Raw genomic sequence first — 11686 nt, 5'->3', positions numbered from 1 at the left:
CTCCTTTCTGAAACACACATACACTAACTGAAATGAACTCTCCTTTCTGAAACACACACACACTAACTGAAATGAACTCTCCTTTCTGAAACACACACACACTAACTGAAATGAACTCTCCTTTCTGAAACACACACACACTAACGGAAATGAACTCTCCTTTCTGAAACACACACACACTAACTGAAATTCTTGTGTGTGTGTTATATGGGTGTGTGGAGTATTTGTGTGTGAGATCAGGTTGTGTGTATTTATGTGTTCTAGTCTAACTTTCTAGATATTTTATATTTAAAAAATATATATTTTAGGTTAAAGGCGGGATAGTTAATGTTGTTGAGAAGCACTTTTTATCATATTTGCTGAAATAAATTTCACATCCTGATAGCCCAGTACATCTAAAGATCGGACAGTAACATAAAATCAGTCCTATATCTGTGGGTGTCGCAGGAATGTAATAAACATGACCAGTCATTAAGGTTAGGGCCATCAGGAGGTACTGGAGTTACATAATAAAGGGTTAGGGTTAGTACTAGTTACATAATAAAGGGTTAGGGTTAGTACTAGTTACATAATAAAGGGTTTGGGTTAGTACTAGTTACATAATAAAGGGTTAGGGTTAGTACTAGTTACATAATAAAGGGGTTTTATTATGTCATTAAGGTGGGACTGGATGGCCTCAGGAAGTGTGTTCATGTGTGGCTTACCTACCCTGCGTTTAACTTGTCTGCACTGTTGGGGACTCACTACGTTATCTTGTGTTTGACAATTAACAAAGGATGAGGCCTGGCCACTAGGGAGAGCTGCAGTAATGAGGCCTGACCACCAGGGGGAGTTCTACACTTGACTGAGACTTGACAACAATAAAGATGGAGTGTAACTCACTGCTGCCGTTATTCTTAGATTCCCCTTCCCCCTTCCCCCTCCTCCTTTTAAGACTCCCTGAAGGGATAGAGGATGGAGTTGAGGGCTGGAGAGGAAGAGGGGAGATGGAAGGATGGAGAGGTAGAGGTGTAGAGAGGTGGAGGGTAGAGAGGTAGAGGGGTAGCGAGGTAGAGGGTAGAGGGTAGAGGGTAGAGAGGTAGAGAGGTAGAGGGGTAGAGAGGTAGAGGGTAGAGAGGTAGAGGGGTAGAGAGGTAGAGGGTAGAGAGGTGGAGGGTAGAGGGGTAGAGGGTAGAGAGGTGGAGGGTAGAGGGGTAGAGAGGTGGAGAGTAGAGAGGTGGAGGGTAGAGAGGTGGAGAGTAGAGAGGTGGAGGGTAGAGAGGTGGAGGGTAGAGGGGTAGAGGGGTAGAGAGGTAGAGGGTAGAGGGGTAGAGAGGTAGAGGGGTAGAGAGGTGGAGGGTAGAGGGTTAGAGAGGTAGAGGGTAGAGGGGTAGAGAAGTGGAGGGGTAGAGAGGTGGAGGGTAGAGGGTTAGAGAGGTAGAGGAGTAGAGAGGTGGAGGGGTAGAGAGGTGGAGGGTAGAGAGTTAGAGAGGTAGAGGGTAGAGAGGTGGAGGGGTAGAGAGGTGGAGGGTAGAGGGTTAGAGAGGTAAAGGGTAGAGAGGTGGAGGGGTAGAGAGGTGGAGGGGTAGAGGTTAGAGAGGTGGAGGGTAGAGAGGTAGAGGGTAGAGATGTAGAGGGTAGAGGGGTGGAGGGTAGAGGGGTAGAGAATACTGGAGTTTAGGGTTAGTGGAGGTATTCACAGAAGATAACAAAGATAACTTTTTCAGTTATTTCCCGTAACAGAAAAAGCACAAAAGCACTTTTGTGTTTTGTGTGTGGGTAGAGGGTTAGAGAGGTAGAGGGTAGAGGGGTAGAGAAGTGGAGGGGTAGAGAGGTGGAGGGTAGAGGGTTAGAGAGGTGGAGGGTAGAGAGTTAGAGAGGTAGAGGGTAGAGGGGTAGAGAGGTGGAGGGTAGAGGGGTAGAGAGGTGGAGGGTAGAGAGTTAGAGAGGTAGAGGGGTGGAGGGGTAGAGAGGTGGAGGGTAGAGGGTTAGAGAGGTAGAGGTTAGAGAGGTGGAGGGTAGAGGGTAGAGAGGGTAGAACTTTCATGGCGAATAAATCCCATTCTGATTCTGATGTAGAGGGGTAGAGAATACTGGAGTTTAGGGTTAGTGGAGGTATTCACAGAAGATAACAAAGATAACTTTTTCAGTTATTTCCCGTAACAGAAAAAGCACAAAAGCACTTTTGTGTTTTGTGTGTGTGTGTATGCACTTCTGGAATCAAAAGTCTGACTAAAAATGAAACAGCAGATTGTGTTCATGTTGATCTTTATGATCTGCATAATCTCCTGGTGTCAGTTTCTAACCCTACCAACCTTGTCTCTCTCTCTGGCCGGCAGAGTGTGTGTGTCTGTCTGTTGGGGTGTGTGTGTGTTTGCCAGATTGTGTGTGTCTGTCAGTGTGTGTGTGTCTGTCGAGGTGTTTGTGTGTCTGGTCTTTTAAAGAATTACATCATTTCCAGTAGTCAAGGGCAAATGTTGCGAGGCAACTTTATTCATCTCCCTCTCTTTGTCTCTCTCTCTTCTTTTGTCTCTTGCTCCTCCACAAAACCTTAAGTCTTACACACACACACACACACACACCGTCTAGTGAGGGAGAAGAGAGTTAGGGTTAGTGGTGTCCTTTGTTCCCTACCCTAAAAAGGTTAGATATGGGGTGTTCAATCCTGGTCCTCAGGGGTGACTGTCCTGCATGTTCTAGATGTTTCCCTGCTCCAATACTCCTGATTCTAATGACTGGGTTGTTATCTAGCCCAGCAGAAGCCTGATGACGAACATTCATTACAATCAGATGTGTTGGAGCAGGGAAACATCTAGAACATGCAGGGCAGGGGGTCCTTTAGGACCAGGGTTGTAAACCACTGGGTTAGGGTGAGAGAGGTGTACAGTAGTGTGGTAGAGAGAGAGAGAGAGAGAGAGAGAGAGAGAGAGAGAGAGAGAGAGAGAGAGAGAGAGAGAGAGAGAGAGAGAGAGAGAGCGAGAGAGAGAGAGAGAGAGAGAGAGAGAGAGAGAGAGAGAGAGACTGTGTGTGAGAGTGTGTGAATAGTTTAGATTACACTAAGCTGTCGTCATGGTGATGGAAATGACTGATTAGAGCTATTGATCACTGATTGACACAGTTACAACAGTGTGAGTGTCTGTATGTGTGTGTGTTCAGGTCAGGTCCGTGGTATAAAACCCTTCCTCATGGATTACATTATGTACTGGTCACCATAGCAACAGGCTCCAGGCCAGCCTATCAGACCCCGGTAATGGAGCCTGCCCTAGATAGTGATCACCCATCGATAACACAGGCCTGGGTGTGTGAGTGTGTGTGGACAGAGGGACAGGGTGAGGAAGTGATCACAGCTTCATGAGTGTGAGTAGAACATGCAGAAAGACTGAACTGCAGCCACACTGATGTGAAGGGAGAGAGGGAGGAGAGGGAGGAGAGGGAGGGAGGAGGAGGAGAGAGGGAGGAGAGAGAGGAGGAGAAGAGTGAGAGGAGGAGAGGGAGGGAGGAGAGAGGTAGGAGGAGGAGGAGAGAGAGAGGGAGGAGAGAGAGGAGGAGGAGAAGAGTGAGAGGAGGAGAGGGAGGGAGGAGAGAGGTAGGAGGAGGAGGAGAGAGAGAGGAGACGAGAGAGAGGAGGAGTACAAGATGAACAAAGTCCTGAAAGACCAACAGCGCCCTCCCCCCACTCCTTTACCATACAGAGACAGGAGTGGAGCTTAATTATAAAACAGCTCCAGCTTTGCCTGGTTGTTTCCTTAGTGTGTGAGTGTGTTTTAGAGTGTGTGAGCGCGTTTGTGTATGGGGCGTGTCTGTCTCCTCTCTGCACTGGACGTTAACCGTGTTTGTCAAATCTTCTAAATGTTTGATGAAATCTGCAGTGTACCGGGTTATGATAGCGCCGTGCAGTGCGAGGAGAAGTCATCTTGCTTTAAGACGCCCCCCGCCAACCGCTCGCGTCGCCGAGCTTTCTGACCTCTGTGTGCGGACCGAGAGACCAGCGAGATTCATGTTTAGTCAACACGGAGCGAGCTCCGGGAGGAGAGAAAGAAGAGTGCAGTCACGTGCTTCTCTTCCCCCAGTGCGCCTGAACTCTTGTACCTTGCGCTATCAGAGCAAGCCAAGCTGCCGCGGGGAACACATCCGCTCCTGCCCAGTCGGAAGAGGAGCCTGTGTTTATTCATGTCTCCAGTAAAGTCGGAAGAGGAGCCTGTGTTTGTTTGTGTCTCTGGTAAAGTTGCTGTGCTTCTCGGTCTGGGTGTGTTCAGCGCGTGACGGGAGTGGAACTGCCTCTTTGCTCCCGCAAACCCAGAAACAGCGGGAAGACAGGAAGGGGTATCGGGAAAAACGTCTTCACGCATCTGGAATACCGGGGCTAGGGGAGTTTGGGTCGCATGACCAGGCGGGAGTGAAACTCGCGGATGGACTCTTCTCTAGAACCACCTTTCTGGTAACGTGACTGCAAAGTTTCCGTTTTTTCTCTTTCCAGTGAGTCTGAGTACTGGTCTCGGCATCCTCTCACTTCTCCTCCGTGTTCAGTGTTACTGGACGGTTGCGGGTGTTCGAGGAGATATAAGATTATCTCTGAAGGGGGTTGTAGGGCTCCGTGTGGTAATGGTTTCAATCATGTCTTGTCCGGAGTTAGATTATGTCCAGTCACAGTTTATTGTATTGTAGAAAAAAGTGAGCGTGCGACTTACTAACATTATTGATTGAGCAGAAACAAAACAACTTCAGCTGTTTCTGTTGGTTTGCGCCACTGTCAAGTCACTTAGCAGGAACTGGAGCCTCAACGTCGTTCGTAAATGCTCGTGCACTAAACAACGGTTTCCCGTATAGGCTCGTGCTGCCCGCCTTGCGGTCATGACTGATGGCGAGGAGAGATACTCGCGAGCGAATCCGGTGGGGCTTGAGGAGGGGGAGGGGGCGCGGGTGCCGATCCCGGGAGAGGAGGAGGGCGCCGGAGAGCTCCCGTACCCGACCCTGGCTCCCGTGGTCCTGTTCCGTCTGACCCAGACCTCCCGCCCGCGCTGCTGGTGTCTACTGGCCGTCTGCCATCCATATCCTTTACCTGGAACCCTTGTGTTAGTGTGAGTGTTAGTGAGTGTGAGTGTGTGAGTGAGTGTGACATAAAGAATCCTTGCAAGACCTCCACAACCCACGCTGTGTTCCAGTCCAGAGAGTTTATGGCAATTGGGGAGGGAGAGAGAGAGTTAGAGTGTGTGTATGTGTGAGTGTGTGCACTTATGGAAGGGAAGAGATGGAGAGGAAGAGAAAAACATAGATTGAGAGGAGGGAGAGAGATGTAACAGATTTATGAGCTCCTGTACTTGTCCAGTGATTGGCTGATTAGAAACCCAGGGGCGGGACCTCTTGGGCCAATATAACATCACAGATCATCAACGTTGTCCGGATTCTACTGTTCTACTGGAGCACGTCTGTTCTAGGAGTTCTACTGTTCTATTATTTATTTTGTTATCACAGTTAATGTAGCAGTTCTACTGTTCTAGGAGTTCTGCTGTTCTATTATTTATTTTGTTATCACAGTTAATGTAGCAGTTCTACTGTTCTAGGAGTTCTACAAGAGCACTTCTGTTCTAGAAGTTCTAGGAGTTGTGCTGCAGACACAGCGAATGTTTGAGTGTGAGAGAGACAGACAGACTGATAGAGGGTGAGTGTGTGTGTGTGTGTGAGAGAGACAGATGTACTGTGTATCATTAAGTGGCTCAAGCTGGTATTCCCAGAATTCACCTTGTTTTTAGATGTTTACAGAGTGGCTAAACATTGGCTCTAGCAGAAACACGTGTGTGTTGGGTTCAGGAGGCATATCCTGTCATCATCCTCGGAAAAAATACAAATAAAATGTTTCTCTTATTGGGCGTTTCCATAGTGACGGTGGCTAATGAATCTCCAGGGTTACAGTTGCCTGTCATCTGCATCTCTAACAGGAGCAGTTGCCCTGGCAACAAGCGTCATTTCACCTCCTAACCTCTCTCTCTCTTCTCCTAATCCCCCCTCTCTCTTCTCCTCCTAACCCCTCTCTCTTCTCCTAACCCCTCTCTCTCTCTTCTCCTCCTAACCCCCCTCTCTCTCTCTTCTCCTAACCTCTCTCTCTCTTCTCCTCCTAACCCCTCTCTCTTCTCCTAACCCCTCTCTCTCTCTTCTCCTCCTAACCCCCCTCTCTCTCTTCTCCTCCTAACCCCCCTCTCTCTCTTCTCCTCCTAACCCCCCTCTCTCTCTCTTCTCCTAACCCCCCTCTCTCTCTTCTCCTCCTAACCCCCCTCTCTCTCTCTTCTCCTCCTAACCCCCCTCTCTCTCTCTTCTCCTCCTAACCCCCCTCTCTCTCTCTTCTCCTAACCTCTCTCTCTCTCTTCTCCTCCTAACCCCCCTCTCTCTCTCTTCTCCTGCTAACCCCCCTCTCTCTCTTCTCCTCCTAACCCCCCTCTCTCTCTCTTCTCCTCCTAACCCCCCTCTCTCTCTCTTCTCCTCCTAACCCCTCTCTCTCTCTTCTCCTCCTAACCCCCCTCTCTCTCTCTTCTCCTCCTAACCCCTCTCTCTCTCTTCTCCTCCTAACCCCCCTCTCTCTCTTCTCCTCCTAACCCCCTCTCTCTCTTTTCTCCTCCTAACCCCCCCCTCTCTCTCTTCTCCTAACCCCTCTCTCTCTCTCTTCTCCTAACCCCTCTCTCTTCTCCTAACCTCTCTCTCTCTCTTCTCCTCCTAACCCCTCTCTCTCTCTTCTCCTCCTAACCCCCCTTTCTCTCTTCTCCTCCTAACCCCCCCCTCTCTCTCTTCTCCTCCTAACCCCCCCCTCTCTCTCTTCTCCTAACCCCCCTCTCTCTCTTCTCCTCCTAACCCCCCTCTCTCTCTCTTCTCCTCCTAACCCCCCTCTCTCTCTCTTCTCCTCCTAACCCCCCCCTCTCTCTCTTCTCCTAACCTCTCTCTCTCTCTTCTCCTAACCTCTCTCTCTCTCTTCTCCTCCTAACCCCCCTCTCTCTCTCTTCTCCTGCTAACCCCCCCCTCTCTCTTCTCCTAATCCCACTCCTTCTCCTTCTCCCTCCCTCTATTCTCCCTCCCTCTGTCTGTACTTGTTAGTATGTGCATGAGTGAAGCGTGTGAGTCTGTGTAGGCCATTGTCAGCACTCTGTACACTCCATGAAATATAAATACATAATTGCTGAATAAATAAAAACTACATCAAGAAGAAAATAAAACTACAAATGCCAGAGTTCCTGTTGTTCCTGCAGGGCTGTTTCCATGGTCGGATCGTGGAACATCAAAGCCTCTCTGCGTCAGCACTAAAGACACACACATACTCTGTCTCTCTCACGCACACACACATACTCTCACACATATACACACACATTGTTAATCAAGGGAATATCCCAGGGAGAAGTTTTTTCAGAGGAATCACCTGGTTGCTAGGCAACAGTGGAGCGCTACCCTGATGGCCTGCTTTTTCTTGTTTGGCAGAGAGAGAGAGTGTGTGTGTGAGAGTGTGAGAGAATGTGTGTGCGTGAAGGTTTGTGTCTTGTAGCAGGTGTGTGTGAGAGAGAAAGTGTCAGTTGGAAGGTGGTGAGAGAGTGTCTGTTGGTAGGTGTGTGTGTGTGTGAGAGAGAGAGTGTCCGTTGGAAGGTGTGTGTGTTCCCTCTGGCTCCTGCAGAGAAGTGTTTGTAGCAGATATTGTACAGGGAACATTAATGTGAATTTACAGCAACTGTTGGAGAGAGAGAGATAGAGAGAGAAGGATAGAGGAGAGGTAGATGGAGGGTGTTAGTAATCATAATTATACAATTATAACATCATTAATATAAATGTAATGTAAATGTAGAAGTACTGTTACTGGAGTACTGATACTGGAGTAGAACTATTGTTACTGGAGTAGAACTATTGTTACTGGCGTATTGTTACTGGCATATTGTTACTGGCGTACTGTTACTGGAGAAGAACTACTGTTACTGGAGTAGAACTATTGTTACTGGAGTAGAACTATTGTTACTGGCGTATTGTTACTGGCGTATTGTTACTGGCGTACTGTTACTGGAGAAGAACTACTGTTACTGGAGTATAACTATTGTTACTGAAGTAGAACTATTGTACTGGCGTACTGTTACTGGAGTATAACCATTGTTACTGAAGTAGAACTACTGTTACTGGAGTAGAACTACTGTTACTGAAGTAGAACTATTGTTACTGGCGTACTGTTACTGGAGTATAACTATTGTTACTGAAGTAGAACTATTGTTACTGGAGTAGAACTATTGTTACTGGAGTACTGTTACTGGAGTAGAACTATTGTTACTGGAGTAGAACTATTGTTACTGGAGTACTGTTACTGGAGTAGAACTATTGTTACTGAAGTAGAACTATTGTTACTGGAGTACTGTTACTGGAGTAGAACTATTGTTACTGAAGTAGAACTATTGTTACTGGAGTAGAACTATTGTTACTGGAGTACTGTTACTGGAGTATAACTATTGTTACTGGAGTAGAACTATTGTTACTGAAGTAGAACTATTGTTACTGAAGTAGAACTATTGTTACTGGAGTACTGTTACTGGAGTAGAACTATTGTTACTGGAGTAGAACTATTGTTACTGGAGTACTGTTACTGGAGTAGAACTATTGTTACTGGAGTAGAACTATTGTTACTGGAGTACTGTTACTGGAGTAGAACTATTGTTACTGAAGTAGAACTATTGTTACTGAAGTAGAACTATTGTTACTGGAGTAGAACTATTGTTACTGAAGTAGAACTATTGTTACTGGAGTACTGTTACTGGAGTATAACGATTGTTACTGAAGTAGAACTATTGTTACTGGAGTACTGTTACTGGAGTATAACGATTGTTACTGAAGTAGAACTATTGTTACTGAAGTAGAACTATTGTTACTGGAGTAGAACTATTGTTACTGAAGTAGAACTATTGTTACTGGATTACTGTTACTGGAGTATAACTATTGTTACTGGAGTAGAACTATTGTTACTGGAGTACTGTTACTGGAGTATAACTATTGTTACTGGAGTAGAACTATTGTTACTGGAGAACTGTTACTGGAGTATAACTATTGTTACTGGAGTATAACTATTGTTACTGAAGTAGAACTATTGTTACTGAAGTAGAACTATTGTTACTGGCGTACTGTTACTGGAGAAGAACTACTGTTACTGGAGTATAACTATTGTTACTGAAGTAGAACTATTGTACTGGGGTACTGTTACTGGAGTATAACCATTGTTACTGAAGTAGAACTACTGTTACTGGAGTAGAACTACTGTTACTGAAGTAGAACTATTGTTACTGGCGTACTGTTACTGGAGTATAACTATTGTTACTGAAGTATAACTATTGTTACTGTAGTAGAACTATTGTTACTGGAGTACTGTTACTGGAGTATAACTATTGTTACTGGAGTAGAACTATTGTTACTGGAGTACTGTTACTGGAGTATAACTATTGTTACTGAAGTAGAACTATTGTTACTGGAGTAGAACTATTGTTACTGGAGTAGAACTTTTGTTACTGGAGTACTGTTACTGGAGTAGAACTATTGTTACTGAAGTAGAACTATTGTTACTGGAGTACTGTTACTGGAGTATAACGATTGTTACTGAAGTAGAACTATTGTTACTGAAGTAGAACTATTGTTACTGGAGTACTGTTACTGGAGTATAACTATTGTTACTGAAGTAGAACTATTGTTACTGGAGTACTGTTACTGGAGTAGAACTATTGTTACTGGAGTAGAACTATTGTTACTGGAGTAGAACTATTGTTACTGGAGTACTGTTACTGGAGTAGAACTATTGTTACTGAAGTAGAACTATTGTTACTGGAGTAGAACTATTGTTACTGAAGTAGAACTATTGTTACTGAAGTAGAACTATTGTTACTGGAGTACTGTTACTGGAGTATAACGATTGTTACTGAAGTAGAACTATTGTTACTGGAGTACTGTTACTGGAGTATAACGATTGTTACTGAAGTAGAACTATTGTTACTGAAGTAGAACTATTGTTACTGAAGTAGAACTATTGTTACTGGAGTACTGTTACAGGAGTATAACGATTGTTACTGAAGTAGAACTATTGTTACTGGAGTACTGTTACTGGAGTATAACGATTGTTACTGAAGTAGAACTATTGTTACTGAAGTAGAACTATTGTTACTGAAGTAGAACTATTGTTACTGGAGTACTGTTACTGGAGTAGAACTATTGTTACTGGAGTAGAACTATTGTTACTGGAGTAGAACTATTGTTACTGGAGTACTGTTACTGGAGTAGAACTATTGTTACTGGAGTAGAACTATTGATACTGGAGTACTGTTACTGGAGTAGAACTATTGTTACTGAAGTAGAACTATTGTTACTGAAGTAGAACTATTGTTACTGAAGTAGAACTATTGTTACTGGAGTAGAACTATTGTTACTGAAGTAGAACTATTGTTACTGAAGTAGAACTATTGTTACTGGAGTACTGTTACTGGAGTATAACGATTGTTACTGAAGTAGAACTATTGTTACTGGAGTACTGTTACTGGAGTATAACGATTGTTACTGAAGTAGAACTATTGTTACTGAAGTAGAACTATTGTTACTGGAGTAGAACTATTGTTACTGAAGTAGAACTATTGTTACTGGAGTACTGTTACTGGAGTATAACTATTGTTACTGGAGTAGAACTATTGTTACTGGAGTACTGTTACTGGAGTATAACTATTGTTACTGGAGTAGAACTATTGTTACTGGAGAACTGTTACTGGAGTATAACTATTGTTACTGGAGTATAACTATTGTTACTGAAGTAGAACTATTGTTACTGAAGTAGAACTATTGTTACTGGAGTACTGTTACTGGAGTATAACTATTGTTACTGGAGTATAACTATTGTTACTGAAGTATAACTATTGTTACTGAAGTAGAACTATTGTTACTGAAGTAGAACTATTGTTACTGAAGTAGAACTACTGTTTCTGGAGCAGGACAGAAGGGCTACCTTATGACATCACTCTGACACACACAAACACTCACACACACTCAAACAACACACACCACCCACCCACACACTCATGCACACACACACTTACACACACCTACACATGCTCATACACACGCATACACAACACAGACCTACATCCCCTTATTCATACCTACACACAGTAACACACACACACACACACACACACACACACACACACACACACACACACACACACACACACACACACACACACACACCTGGGGAAAGGATCTGTTAACAGAGTGTATGGTTTTATATATACAGACCAGGGGTGAACCAAATGAACCAAAGTTTAAAGTTGTTTTCTCTCTTGAACAGAGATCTTATTGGGATTTTTATTTTTGTTTGAATTGTTTATCACTTGTATTATTGTTTTAATTGATTTTATGTAAAGCACCTTGAGCTACAATTCTTGTATGAAATGTGCTATATAAATAAAGTCTTACTTACTTATTTACACACACTTATACACTCTTACACACACCTACACACACATACACCACACACACCAACACACTGGTCCGGGTGGTCGTGACCAGGCTGCTGAGGTGAAAGCTAGGGTGTTTCTGTGTCCATGTGGTAATGACCTACACTCATATATGGTCCTAAGAGGCTACACTTCCTGGTACGGCCACCCAGGGTGAAGGTAGATGACAGAGAGATTATCTGATTTGATTAATACTGTCTGGCTGACCTTCA

The sequence above is a fragment of the Osmerus eperlanus genome, chromosome 22 (assembly GCF_963692335.1).
Source record: "Osmerus eperlanus chromosome 22, fOsmEpe2.1, whole genome shotgun sequence".
NCBI classification, from domain to species: domain Eukaryota; kingdom Metazoa; phylum Chordata; class Actinopteri; order Osmeriformes; family Osmeridae; genus Osmerus; species Osmerus eperlanus.
This window is presented reverse-complemented; position numbering follows the sequence as displayed.